Source organism: Macaca nemestrina, chromosome 4, assembly GCF_043159975.1.
Source record: "Macaca nemestrina isolate mMacNem1 chromosome 4, mMacNem.hap1, whole genome shotgun sequence".
Classification (NCBI taxonomy): domain Eukaryota; kingdom Metazoa; phylum Chordata; class Mammalia; order Primates; family Cercopithecidae; genus Macaca; species Macaca nemestrina.
Window position 1 is genome coordinate 53,959,484 of NC_092128.1, and position 14,192 is coordinate 53,973,675.

Genomic DNA, 14,192 nt, shown 5'->3' on the forward strand with positions numbered 1-14,192 from the left:
TCCCAGCACTTTGGGAGGCCGAGACGGGTGGATCACGAGGTCAGGAGATCGAGACCATCCTGGCTAACACGGTGAAACCTCGTCTCTACTAAAAAAAATACAAAAAACTAGCTGGGCGAGGTGGCGGGCGCCTGTAGTCCCAGCTACTCGGGAGGCTGAGGCAGGCGAATGGCGTGAACCTGGGAGGCGGAGCTTGCAGTGAGCTGAGATCCGGCCACTGCACTCCAGCCTGGGCGACAGAGCCAGACTCCGTCTCAAAAAAAAAAAAAAAAAAAAACAAAAGTAATTTATTGGATATATGCAATGAACAACATCCTATTTACAACAGGATTCAAAAATTATTTCTCTTTCATAATTGAGAAAATTTAACCCCTGATAAAAGTGATTTGAACAGGCCACTTAATTACAACAGAATACTAGCCTTTAAGGTCAGTGCTTTTAGCTTGAGACCCTTAGGTTGGACTTTTATATTATCTTTAGAATCTGCGGAGTATAGTTGCTCATGCCTGTAATCCCAGGACTTTAGGAGGCTGAGTCAGGTGGATCACCTGAGGTGAGGAGTTGGAAATTAGCATGGCCAACATAGTGAAACCCCGACTCTACTAAAATTACGAAAAAATCAGTCAGCCGTGGTGGCGCTGCTGGCATGCACCTGTAATCCCAGCTGCTCGGAAAGCTGAGGCAGGAGAATCGCTTGAGCTGGGGAGGTGGAGGTTGCAGTGAGCTGAGACGTGCCACTGCAGCCTGGGAGACTCTGTTTCAAAAACAAAAAACAAAACAAAACAAAAAAACTTGTAACAATTTTTACTAAATTCATTTAAAGATGGTAAAGTTTTATTCACCTTTTATTTTTGCCTTGTAATAACTTCAAATTAGTACTTTATCTTAAAACATTTTATTTTCAGGGTTTTGGTTAGAGGAGTTATATTGAAAAAGTATTTTTTATATTCTTTTTTTAAAGTTTTTTAATTATAAGAAACTTCAAACTTACAAACTGAACTGATAGCATGTTAAACCACTAAGTACCTGGCACCTAAATTTAACAATCATTAAGGTTTTGTTCCATTTTTTCCTTTTTTTGCAACTGTATTTAAAAGCAGTTGGCATATTACTGCCGTATCTCTTGCATATTATTTCTCCCTTACGTATTTCTGTATACATCACTGTCTTAGTCGACTTGGGCTGCTGTAACAATATACCATAGACTGGGTAGCTTAAAACAACAGACATTTCTTTTTCACAGTGCTGGAGGCCGAAAGTCTGAGATAAGGCTGCCATCATGGTCAGGTTCCAGGCGAGACCTGTTCTTGGCTTGCAGATGGCTGCTGTCTCACTGTGCCATCGCGCTTAGGAGAGTTAGGGAGCAAGCTGTCTGGTGTCTCTCCTTATATAATCCCATCCTGAGGTCAGGTGCGGTGGCTCATGCCTGTAATCCTAGCACTTTGGGAGGCTGAGGCAGGTGGATCACCTGATGTCAGGAGTTTGAGACCAGCCTGGCCAACATGGTGAAACCCTGTCTCTACTAAAAATACAAAAATTAACCGGGTGTGGTGGCAGGTGCCTGTAATCCTAGCTACTCAGTAAGCTGAGGCAGGAGAATCGCTTGAACCTGGGAGGCAGAGGTTGTAGTGAGCCAAGATCGTGCCATTACACTCCAGCCTGGGCAACAGAGTGAGACTCTATCTCAAAACCAAAAAAAAAAAACCGAAAAAAAAAACAATAAGAATCTCTTCATGAGCCCCACTATGATGCCTTCCTCTAACCCTAATTACCTGCCAAAGGCCCCACCTTCAGATATCACACGGGGTAAGGGCTTCAACACAGGAATTTTGGGGGGACACAATTCAGCCCATAGCAATCATGCATTTATTACATAATCATAATGCATTATCACACCCAACAGAATTATCATAATTTTTCTGGTGTCATCTAAAACTCATATCAAGGTTGGGCATGATGGCTCATGCCTGTAATCCCAGCACTTTGGGAGGCCGAAGTGGGCGGCTCACTTGAGATCTGGAGTTTGAGACCAGCCTGGCCAACATGGTGAAACTCCATCTCTACTAAAATTACAAATATTAGCTAGGTGTGGTGGCAGGTGCCTGTAATCCCAGCTACTTGGGAGACTGAGGCAGAAGAATCGCTTGAACCTAGGAGCCAGAGGTTGCAGTGAGCCAAGATGGCACCATTTGCACTCCAGCCTGGGCAACAGAGAGAGACCCTGTCTCAAAAAAAAAAAACAAAAACAAAAACAAAAACTCAATCCATGTTCACATTTCCACTGTCACTTTAGGGAATGCCTTTTTACAGTTGATTTATTAGAATTGGGAACTCAGAGTGTGTTAAATTCGTTATGCTTTTAAAATCTGGAAGTGGTTTTAAAAGTAGTTCAGTAAGACAACAGACTCTTTCCTCAACCAACGTGTTAGTATGAAAAAGAATTTAGAGGAGGGATTGCTATAGAGTAAAATTTACTTAAAGCGTGTAACAACAAATGTAATGGGAACCTTTTTTTGGTTTTCATTCGTAACAAATCAGCTGTAAAAAGATGGTAATATCCTAAATTCTATATAACTCCAGTATTCTGGTAAACTGGTACATATACATATTTGAGTTATAAATTAAAAAATAACATCTTGAAAGTATTTTCATTAAAGGTTTTATGTTTCTAACAAATTATAATGGTATTTTAAAACAGTCCCAACACACTAAAGAAAAATTTGAGTGAAGATATTGTTAAAAGTCAAGTCATCATTTTGTGAGGTAACTTTACAAACTTTTCCAAAGCAGAATTTATCATAGTAGTTTACTAAAACGTTGTAAAGAAAAGAACATTACTTTTTTCTCTGTGTTTTCTATTAACTGTGGTGAATATTTGATGTGAAATACTGTTCAAATATGAATTTAACCAGTAGGTGGCAATAAATCAGTACCAAATTTATTTTTAAGAAAAGTTCAAGAAAGATACCATAAATCGTAAACAAGATAGCATTTGATTTTTTTCACAAATAAACATTTTTGTGTTTTTTGGCTTTAGTAAATGTTATTTAATTTGAAAATTTGGTATATATGTTATTTTTATATGATAAGCAAAGTTGATTTTTTTTTTTTTTTTAGATGGAGTTTTGCTCTTGTTGCCCAGGCTGGAATGCAGTGGTGCGATCTTGGCTCACCGCAACCTCTGCCTCCCAGGTTTAAGCAATTCTCCTGCCTCAGCCTCCTGAGTACCTGGGATTACAGGCGCCCCCCTCCACACCTGGCTTATTTTTTGTCTTTTTAGTAGAGTCGGGGTTTCTCCATGTTGGTCAGGCTGGTCTTGAACTCCCGACCTCAGCTGATATGCCTGCCTCGGTCTCCCAAAGTGCTGGGATTACAGATGTGAGCCACCGTGCCCGGCTGCTTTTTTTTAATTTTTATTTTTAAAGATAGTCTTGCTCTGTCACCCAGGCTGGAGTGCAGTGGCGCCATCTCACTGCAACCTCTGCCTCCTGGGCTGTCGAGCCTTCCACCTCAGCCTCTCCAGTAGTTGAAACTAGACACATAACACCATGACCAGTTTTCAAAATGTTTTGTAGAAATGAGATCTCACTGTATTTCCCAGGCTGGTCTGGAACTCCTGGGCTCACGCAATTCTCCTGCCTCCGTCTCCCAAAGTGCTGGGATTACAGGTGTGAGCCACAACAACCAGCCCAAGGTTCATTTTAAAGCTATGAGTTGATTTTTGATAATTGAATATTTGCTCATAGTTCTTTTAAAAACTGAGTGATAACGCAATTGTTTGCTTTATTATCTTGTGGCTATAAATAGTCGGTCATGGAATTGGGAATTTTTTGTCTTCCTTTATTAGAAGTTTAATAATTATTTGATAATAAGTAGTGTTATTTATTTTTTGAAACGGAGCCTTACTCTTGTTGCCCAGACTGGAGTGCATTGGTACCATCTCGGCTCACTGCAGCTTCCGCCCCGTGGGTTCAAGTGATTCTCCTTCCTCAGCCTCCCGAGTAGCTGGGATTACAGGCATATGCCACCACACCTGGCTAATTTTTTTGTATTTTTAGTAGAGACGGGGTTTCACCGTGTTGGCTGGACTGATCTCGAACTCCTGACCTCAAGTGACCCACCTGCCTTGGCCTCCCAAAGTGCTGGGATTACAGGCATAAGCTACCGCGTCCAACCAATAAGTAGTGTTCTTTAAGTTAATTAATTAATTATTATTATTATTATTATTTGGGTCTATCTTCCAAGCTGGAAGGCTGGAGTGCAGAGGCATGATCTTGGCTCACTGCAAACCTCTGCCTCCTGAGTTCAAGCGATTTTCCTGCCTCAGCCTCCTGAGTAGCTGGGATTATAGGCATGTGCCACCACACCTGGCTAATTTTTTTGTATTTTAGTGGAGACTGGGTTTCACCATGTTGGTCAGGCTGGTCTCGAACTCCTGACCTCAAGTGATCCTCCCACCTCAGCTTCCCAAAGTGCTGGGATTACAGATATGAACCACCGTGCCCAGACAAACTTTATATGTATTTTAATACCAGAAACATCAGGGCTGGGCGCAGTGGCTCATACGTGTAATCCCAGCACTTTGGGAGGCTAAGGCGGGTGGATCACGAGGTCAGGAGTTTGAGACCAGCCTGGCCAACATGGTGAAACCCCAACTCTACTAAAAATACAAAAATTAGCTGGGCGTTGGTCGGGTGTGGTGGCTCATGCCTGTAATCCCAGCACTTTGGGAGGCCAAGGTGGGCGGATCATGAGGTCAAGAGATCGAGACCATCCTGGCCAGTGTGGTGAAACCCCATCTCTACTAAAAATGCAAACATTAGCCAGGCATGGTGGCGTGTGCCTATAGTCCCAGCTACTTGGGAGGCTGAGATGGAAGAATTGCTTGAACCCAGTAGATAGAAGTTGCGGTGAGCCGAGATTTTGCTGCTGGGACAGAGTGAGACTCCATCTCAAAAAAAAAATTAGGCGGGCGCCTTTAATCCCAGCTACTTGGGAGGCTGAGGCAGGAGAATGACTTGAAACTGGAACGCGCAGGTTGCAGTGAGCTGAGATCACGTCACTTCTCTCCAGCCTGGGCAACAGGAGTGAAACTCTGTCTCAAAACAAACAAAACAAAACAAAAAAACCCCCAGAAACATAGCATTGTCTGATATAAATGACTAGAAGAAATCAGTGTATATTTATATGTAATGATGGTATAAATGTAGATTAGTTGGTATTTATATTTGGATCAGTTATTACAGCATTAGGCTAGAATGTTTGGTAAATGGTACATAAAGCATGATACTATTTATAAACATTTTCCAAAAGCTCATTACCAAATATTGTTAATAAATGTATATGTATATTATTTTGTCTCTCCTTCTCTCATAAAACTGTACAAAATGAACTAGCAGGAAGCAGAAAGTAACTACTGCTGGAAAGTAGGAAAGAGATTGGCTCTCAGGATGTTTTTTTCAGGGAATATGGAGCTATTTCTTGTAATATTAGCAGTTTTCATTTCTGAGGGACAAATGTGAAAATACTCTTTTTTCTCTAGTGTATTGTTTGAATTAAAAATACTGTATACAGTTGAACATGATCCTGAGCAGAGCAACCGGTGATTACTAAACGTTAATTAAATTTGTCACTTCAGATTAGAAATTTTTGAAGGTCTTTGTTTTGTATATTATCTGTATACACAAACTGCTAAATGTTATTAATATTTGTTACAGTAAACATTTCTGGGTATTATCCAACCTATATTCTTATAATTTCTAATGTAAAATTTCATACATCACAATTTACATCCATAGTTTTAGGCTTTTTGCTTGTTTCTATTTGTTTGTTTGTTTGTTTGACGGAGTCTCACTCTGTCGCCCAGGCTGGAGTGCAGTGGCGCAATCTGGGCTTACTGCAGCCTCCACCTTCCGGGTTCAAGCTATTCTTCTGCCTCAGCCTCCCAAGTAGCTGGGATTACAGGCGAGCGCCACCACACCCAGCTAATTTTTGTATTTTTAGTAAAGATGGGGTTTTGCCATGTTGGCCAGGCTGGTCTCCAAGTCCTGACCTCGTGACCTGCCCACCTTGGCCTCCCAAAGTGCTGGAATTACAGGTGTGAGCTACCACGCCCGGCCTTATTTTTTTATATAAAAAATTACAGAACACTTCATGAATTTGCTAGTCATCCTTGGGCAGAGGCCATGCTAATCTTTTCTGTATTGTTCCGGTTGTATATGTGCTGCTGAAGTGAGCACTTATTTTTTGTTTGTTTTTTTTGAGACGGAGTCTCACTCTGTCACCCCGGCTGGAGTGTGGTGGCACCATCTCTGCTCACTGCAGCCTCCACCTCCCAGGTTCAAGCTATTTTCTTGCCTCAGCCTCCCTAGTAGCTGGACTTACAGGCACCCACCACCATGCCTTGCTAATTTTTGTATTTTTAGTAGAGATGGAGTTTCACCATGTTGGCCAGTCTGGTCTTGAACTCCTGACCTTAGGTGATCCAACTACCTTGACCTCACAAAGTGCTGGGATTACAGGCATGAGACACTGTGCCTGGCCTACGAAGCGAGCACTTATTTTTTAAATATCACTGTTTTCTCCCCACTGTGGATATCTTTTGTGCAGTTAGTTTTAAGGTTAGGAAGAGTAATTTTTTTTTTGGAAATAGAAGGTATTTTGAATCTAATTGAGTTCAAAGTTATGAGCAATGCTAGTTTCTGTCATTATTTTCAGATTGTCTTTTAGAAAGTGCAACCAAGTTTATAGTTCTGTTGATCGTGTGTATGTACTTGTTTTGCTTCATCTCCATCAACTTTTGGCTTCACATTTTGTTTAGTTTTTTTTTTTTTTTTTTTTTTTTTTTGAGACGGAGTCTGGCTCTGTCACCCAGGCTGGAGTGCTGTGGCCGGATCTCAGCTCACTGCAAGCTCCGCCTCCCGGGTTCACGCCATTCTCCTGCCTCAGCCTCCCGAGTAGCTGGGACTACAGGCGCCCGCCACCTCGCCCGGCTAGTTTTTTGTATTTTTTAGTAGAGACGGGGTTTCACCATGTTAGCCAGGATGGTCTCGATCTCCTGACCTCGTGATCCGCCCGTCTCGGCCTCCCAAAGTGCTGGGATTACAGGCTTGAGCCACCGCGCCCGGCCTTGTTTAGTTTTTTCAGGTGATGGTGAGGAATGTACCTTTCCCTTTGTTGATGATTTGTTGTGTGGGAAGCTGTGTTTTTCTTGGTGCTTTAGAATGTTGCCTTGTATCAGTCGCCCTTGTTTTGTTGGTGTCACTAAGGTTGGTCCTCTTTTACCTGCTTTGGGCCTTTGTGCTGCTGGCTTTCCCCAGTCTTCATCTGGTTGGCATGTGTTCTTCTTTTTTTTTTCTTTTAGAAATGGGGCTTCATCCTGTTGGCCAGGCTGGTCTCAAACTCCTGGCCTCATGTGATCCACCTGTCTCGGCCTCCCAAAATGCTGAGATTACAGGCCTGAGCCACTGTACCTGGCCAAGGTGCAAGTTCTTCCTTTTGTCGTCAGCTTTGATGTCATGCATTGGAGACTTTGATGACCATTCCATCTGTGGTCCCTCCTAAGTTCATGTTCCCTTGGAGATATGTGTCTTTTCCTCTAGTACTTATTTATTGCAACTTGCTGTATGCTTTTTGTGCTGTTTACTGTGTTTTCTGCTAGACCTCAGTTCTGTGAGATGAGGGCTCATACTTGATTTATTCAAACGCTGAAAAATCGGCCTAAGCGCAGTGTATGAAATGTTGTATGCATTTAAAAAGTAGTTGTTGAAGGAGTGAACTTGGCAAAGGTTTACGTGTTTTATGTCAGAACTCATTTAACTTTACTCTTCATCTCTCTTGTCTCTTTACTCAGAAATTACTTTTTCTCCTTGTGTCCCCCAAAGCCAGGATATGGTTTTAGGATCAATAGTTTATGTAATGGATTATTTATTTGTAACTCTTTGATACATCTGAACTTCTTTGTTGAATATACTTGAAATATGGTCTAAATTAATTGTGCAATAACTATTTGTTTTAAGTACATTTATTGAATTATTTTACCGTTTGTGGTTGTTTTAAGGATTTAACATTTAAATCTGACTAGAGAAATACTATTTTAGTCTATTTATCAGTACTCAATTTGTATTTTGTTTGCCATCACCTCTTTTTTTTTTTTTTTGAAATAGAGTCTCGCTCTGTTGCCCAGGCTGGAGTGCAGTGGCACAATCTTGGCTCACTGCAACCTCTGCCTCCCGGGTTCAAGTGATTCTCCTGCCTCAGCCTCCCAAGTAGCGGGGATTACAGGCATGATGCACCACCACACCCAGCTAATTAAAAAAAAATTTTTTTTTGGTAGAGATGGGGTTTCACCGTGATGGTCAGGCTGTTGTCGAACTTCTGACCTCAAGTGAACCACCCACCTTGGCCTCCCAAAGTGCTGGGATTATAGGCGTGAGCCATCACGCCCGGCCTTCTTTTTTTTTTTCTTTTAAGACACAGGGTCTTGCTTTGTCACTTGGGTTGGAGTGCAATGACAGAATCACAGCTCATTGTAGTGTCAAATTCCTGGATTCAGGGGACCCTCCTTTTCTCAGCCTCTTGAGTAGCTGGAACCATAGGCATGCACAGCCATGCTGGCTAATTTTTTTTTTTTTTTTAAATAGAGACGCGTCTCACTGTATTGCCTAGGTTGGTTGCAAACTTCTGGCCTCAAGCAGTCTTCCTGCCTTGGCCTCAGAAAGCACCTAGATTACAGGCAGGAGCCACTGCATGTGGCGCTGTTGCCACCACTTTTTAATCTTAGTGTCGCTGGCGTGGATGCAGTTTCAGAATCCTTCTTACTGTAAAGTATGAATGCCCTTTTAATCTAAAAAATTATCGAATTCGTTAATTCTAGTAGTTTCAAATTAATTTCCTTGGGTTTTCTAGGAAGAGTCCTGTCAGTATTAAGGCGAATGTTTATTTCCCCTGTTGTTAATGTTTGCCACTCCTGCTCTCCTTTTCTTCCAACCATTATAAAGATTTCTAGCTATGGAATGAATAGAAATATGGAGACAGGAGTCAATTCTCATTTTGTTACTGGTTTTATTTTATTTTTATATTTATTTTATTTTATTTATTTTTTTGAGACAGAGTCTCGCTCTGTTGCCCAGGCCGGAGTGCAGTGATGCTATCTCAGCTCACTGCAAGCTCTGCCTCCTGGGTTCACTCACACCATTCTCCTTCCTCAGCCTCCCAAGTAGCTAGGACTACAGGCGCCCGTCACCACGCCTGGCTAATTTTTTTTGTATTTTTAGTAGAAGACGGGGTTTCACTGTATTAGCCAGGATGGTCTCAATCTCCTGACCTCGTGTTCCGCTTGCCTTGGCCTCCCAGAGTGCTGGAATTACAGGCATGAGCCACCACACCAGGCTATTTTATTTTTATTTCTAATATTTTTGAGATGGAGTCTTGCTCTGCTGCCCAGGTTGGAGTGCTGGGACGTGATCTTGGTTCACTGCAACCTCTGCCTCCTGTGTTCAGGTGATTCTCCTGCTTCAGTCTCCCGAGTAGCTGGGATTACAGGTGTGTGCCACCACGCCTGGCTAATTTTTGTATTTGTTTAGTAGAGACGGGGTTTCACATTGTTGGCCGGGCTGGTCTCGAACTCCTAGCCTCAAATGATTTGCCCGCCTCGGCCTCCTAAAGTCCTGGGATTACAGGCGTGAGCCACCATGCCGGGCCCTTTTCTAATAGAGTTCTTAAGCCACAGAGATGAGCCCTTTCTTCTATTTTTCTACAGGAGAAAATGGGGAAAAATGCTGAATTGGGTGTCACTTCATTTTCTGTACCCTTTACCATCTTCTGCTGCTCTTTTGTTCTGTTTCCTAGCATTCTTTTTTTTTTTTTAAGACGGAGTCTTGCTCTGTCGCCCAAGCTGGAGTGCAGTGGTGCAATCTCGGCTCACTGCAGCCTCCACCTCCCAGGTTCAAGCGATTTTCCCCACCTCAGTCTCCTGAGTAGCTGAGATTCCATGTGTCCACCACCATGCCGGGCTAATTTTTGTATTTGTTTCCCAGCATTCTTAGTTTTCCCTGCTCATTCTGTTTCAGAATCTTATCTAGTTCTGTCTCAGTCCTTGATGTCTTCATCTTCTTGTAATACCTACTGTTCTCTTCCCCTTAAAACTACCTTATCCATCCACATTAGTACATGAGAGTTTGTTATCTTCTTTCATTTTTCAGATCTATTGGTATTTCAGAAAAGAGCTTTCTTTTAAGGTGAGGGAATAAATTAGATGACTAATAGGCAGTGTGACATGGTGAAATATATAAAGATTCAGGCAATGTGGGAGAAAAAAATTTGGGGGAGGTGGTTAAAACTGGTCCTATAGATCAGTAATATGTAAACTCTTTTCTCATATCTGAGACTGGAACTCGCAGTTCCTATTCTATGTACTTAATTAAAAATACTTAGTTTTATTTTTTTATTTTTATTTTTTTTTTGAGACTGAGTATTGCTCTGTAGCCCAGGCTGGAGTGCAGTGGCATGATCTCGGCTCACTGCAAGCTCTGCCTCCCGGGTTCACGCCATTCTCCTGCCTCAGCCTCCCGAGTAGCTGGAACTACAGGCGCCCGCTACTGCGCCCGGCTAATTTTTTGCATTTTCAGTAGAGACGGGGTTTCACTGGGTTAGCCAGGATGGTCTCGATCTCCTGACCTCGTGATCCACCCACCTCGGTCTCCCAAAGTGCTGGGATTACAGGCGTGAGCCACCGCTCCCGGCCTATTTTTATTTTTTAGGAGATGGGGTTTTGCTGTGTTGCGCAGGCTGGCCTTGAACTCCAGGCCTCAGTGATCCTCCCACATCAGCCTCCTGAGTGTCTGAGATTACAGGTACATGTCACTGCACCTGGCAAAGTTTCTATTAAATTTTTTTTTTTTTTTGAGACAGAGCCTTGCTCTGTCACCGAGGCTGGAGTACAGTGGTGTGATCTCAGCTCACTGCAACCTCCACCTCCTGGGTTCAAGTGATTCTCCTGCCTCAGCCTCATGAGTAGCTGGGATTACAGGCGCCTGCCACCACATGTGGCTGATTTTTTGTATTTTTAGTAGAGACAGGGTTTCACCATGATCTCCAGGCTGGTCTCAAACTCTTGACTTCAGGTGATCCACCCACCTCGGCTTCCCAAAGTGCTGGGATTACAGGTGTGAGCCACCACCCCTGGCCTTTAAAAAGTGCTTTAAAAAATACATTGGGCTGCATATTGATTTACCACTCCTTCCACTCTGTAATCTATCCTCCAGCCCTGATCCAGTTTGGATGTAGTTGGGGATTTTGATTGGAATGAACCCAGTGATAGAGTCATTTGTATGTCTCCCCTGGAAGTCTGATAATCTGTATCTCTGCTATCTTCTAGAAGAAACTTCTATAGGCTGGGCACTGTGGCTCACGCCTGTAATCCCAGCAGTTTGGGAGGCCAAGGCGGGCCGATCACTTGAGGTCAGGAGTTTGAGACCAGCCTGGAAAACGTGTTGAAACCCTGTCTTTACTAAAAATACAAAAATTAGCCGGCTATGATGGTTGGTGCCTGTAGTCCCAGCTACTCGGGAGGCTGAGGCAGGAAATTGGCATGAACCCGGGAGGCGGAGCTTGCAGTGAGCCGGGATCAGCCACTACACTCCAGTCTGGGTGACAGAGTGAGACTCTGTCTCAAAAAAAAAAAAAAAAATCCTATAAATTTTAGAGTTGTTTAGATCAGCTAATCTGTGTTAAGTATCTTGTGTTCTTTCATTCATTCAGCCAGTGTTGGGCACCTACTATAAATGGGCATTGCTAGGCCCTGGGGATGTAGTAATAAACCAGGGCATGTGGGCCTCACCCTTCAGCATCTTGTTATTTTGTTATCTGGCTGTGGAGTCAGATGTGTAGCAATTAATACATCTCAAAATGCGGTGTGAAGTGGTAGAAGTATCAGATGCTAGGGGAAGCTTCATCTGGACTTGGCAGGGAGGAGAACGTCAGGATGCTGGCGAGGGGTACAAAACCAAGAGATTGGCAGTGGTTAGCAAACTTCTTCTGTAAAGGACCAGATACATAATTTAGACTTTTCAGGCCATGTGACCTCTATTGCAACTGCTTAACTCTGCCATTGTAGTGTGGAAGCAGCCATGGACCATAGATAAACAAATGAGCATGGTTGTGTTCTAATCAAACTTCAGTTATGGACACAGAAGTTTGAATTAACTAAGAATTTTCAGGTGTCATGAAATATTCCATTGATTTTTTTCCCCCAGTCATTAAAACAAAAATGTAAAGGCCATTTTTAGCTCATGTGTCCTAACAAATACAGCTGGCATGCTGTAGCTTGCTGCCTCATGGAATATGCTGCTAAACTGCTCATTATTGGGGGTCTTTTGCTTATACCTTGAACTTTTTTTTTGGTATGGAGTTTTGCTCTTGTCGCCCAGGTTGGTTGGAGTGCAGTGGCATGATCTCAGCTCTTTGCAACCTCTGCCTCCTGGGTTCAAGTAATTTTCCTGCCTCAGCCTCCTGAGTAGCTGGGATTACAGGTGCCCACCACCACACCCGGGTAATTTTTTGTATTTTTAGTAGAGACCAGGTTTCACTATGTTGGTCAGGCTGGGCTTGAACTCCTGACCTCAGGTGATCCACCCGTCTCCACCTCCCAAAGTGCTGGGATTACAGGCATGAGCCACTGTGCCCGGCCACCTTGAATTCTTTACAAAAACATTTGCCATGTGGTAGACCTGTAGTCAGAGCATGAATTATGCTTTTAGCAGGAGAGAAATTTGTAGATAGGGTTGAAAATCATAGTGTTTCCGTACCTCTAGCTGTTCTTTTGAAACATTCCTGTAATTCTGGGCATTGAAAGGATGTTAGGACTTATGAGGGTGACTAATAAGTGGCATACATGCAGAGGGACTTGAATGGCATAATTGATAGTACTTACAAGGCCAGTCATGATCTTGCCAATTACTCGCTGTTTAATGTTGGGCAAATCAGTGCACTTCTCTGAGCCTTGTCTATCCATGAAAAAAGAGAAAGTAAACTTATTATAGTTATTTCTCAGGATTACTGTAAGTAATGGAGAAGATAATGTACTTCAAAGCAGTATGAAAAAGTTCTTTGTACTATGCCTTTCTGCAGCTTTGTTTCAAATTTTAAAAAGTCACTCTGACCACCGTATGGGGAATGGATTATAGAGTGGCAAGAGTGAAAGCTAGGAGACTAGAGAGCATGCTGTTGGAATAGTCTAGTTGGTGGGTTGTAATGTGGCTTGACCAGGTGGTCTTAGTATGAGGAGATGAGGTAGTCAGATTAAGGACCTATTTTGAATGTAGAACTGATTGGATTTAATGATAGGGTATGAATTAAGAGGAAAGTCAAGGATGACTTTTTAAAAATGATTTTTTCTTTCTTTAATTTTTTTTAAAAATTATTTTATTTATTTTTATTTTTGTTTTTTGCTTGTTAACAAACTCTTGTGTCAAGGGCTGACTTTCAGTAGATTGCACCGAGGCAGCTGCCCTGCTACCTATGAAACCTTGACCCAGAAGCAGGTCATCTGTGAAAGGTTTAGTGCCAGGTTTCCCCATGAACGTGTGTTGTGTGACAGGAGAGGGGGTGGCCACCTTTACTGCCACACTTTGTTTCCCAGGAAGAGGGGCTTTCCGCACCAGACCCGTGTCCCCATGCGTGGTAGGGCAGAGTGTCCCGCTGGCAGCAGGGGACCAGTAGCCGAGCTATCCAAGGCCCTGCGGCATTGCCCTGTTTTTCCGCCTGGATGGGATTCTGACTTAGAGGCCTTCAGTCATAGTCCCACAGATGGTAGCTTCGCCCTGTTGGGTTCTCAGCCGAGCACATACACCAAGACTTTTTTTGTTATTTTAAGAGACAGGGTCTTCTCTTGTTCAGGCTGGAGTACAGTGGTGCGATCTAGGCTCACTGCACCCTTGACCTCTTAGGCTCAGGTGATCCCCCTGCATCAGTATCCCAGGTAGCTGCGACTGCAGGTATGTGCTACTGTGCCTGACTAACTTTTTAACTTTTTGTAGAGATGAGTTCTCGCTATGTTGCCCAGGTTCGTCTTGAACTCCTGGGCTCAAGCGATCCTCCTGCTTCAGCCTCCTAAAGTGCTCAGATTACAGGTGTGAGCCACTGTATCCAGTTGATCTTTTTAAAAATTTTTTTGCCTTGAGAAACTAGGGGAA

At 43.0% G+C, this 14,192-nt stretch overlaps 1 protein-coding gene and 1 non-coding gene across 16 annotated transcripts in view; one reads left to right on the forward strand and one right to left on the reverse strand.

Annotated features, from left to right (window-relative positions):
- The window catches only part of LOC105475333 (SRSF protein kinase 2), a 296,256-nt gene that overhangs the window by 60,896 nt on the left and 221,168 nt on the right, over positions 1 to 14,192 (forward strand). The gene's annotated exons all lie outside the window — the stretch shown is intronic.
- LOC112425556 (U6 spliceosomal RNA) lies at positions 6,136 to 6,239 on the reverse strand. The gene has a single exon (XR_003016676.1). It is a non-coding gene; the product is annotated as a U6 spliceosomal RNA (small nuclear RNA).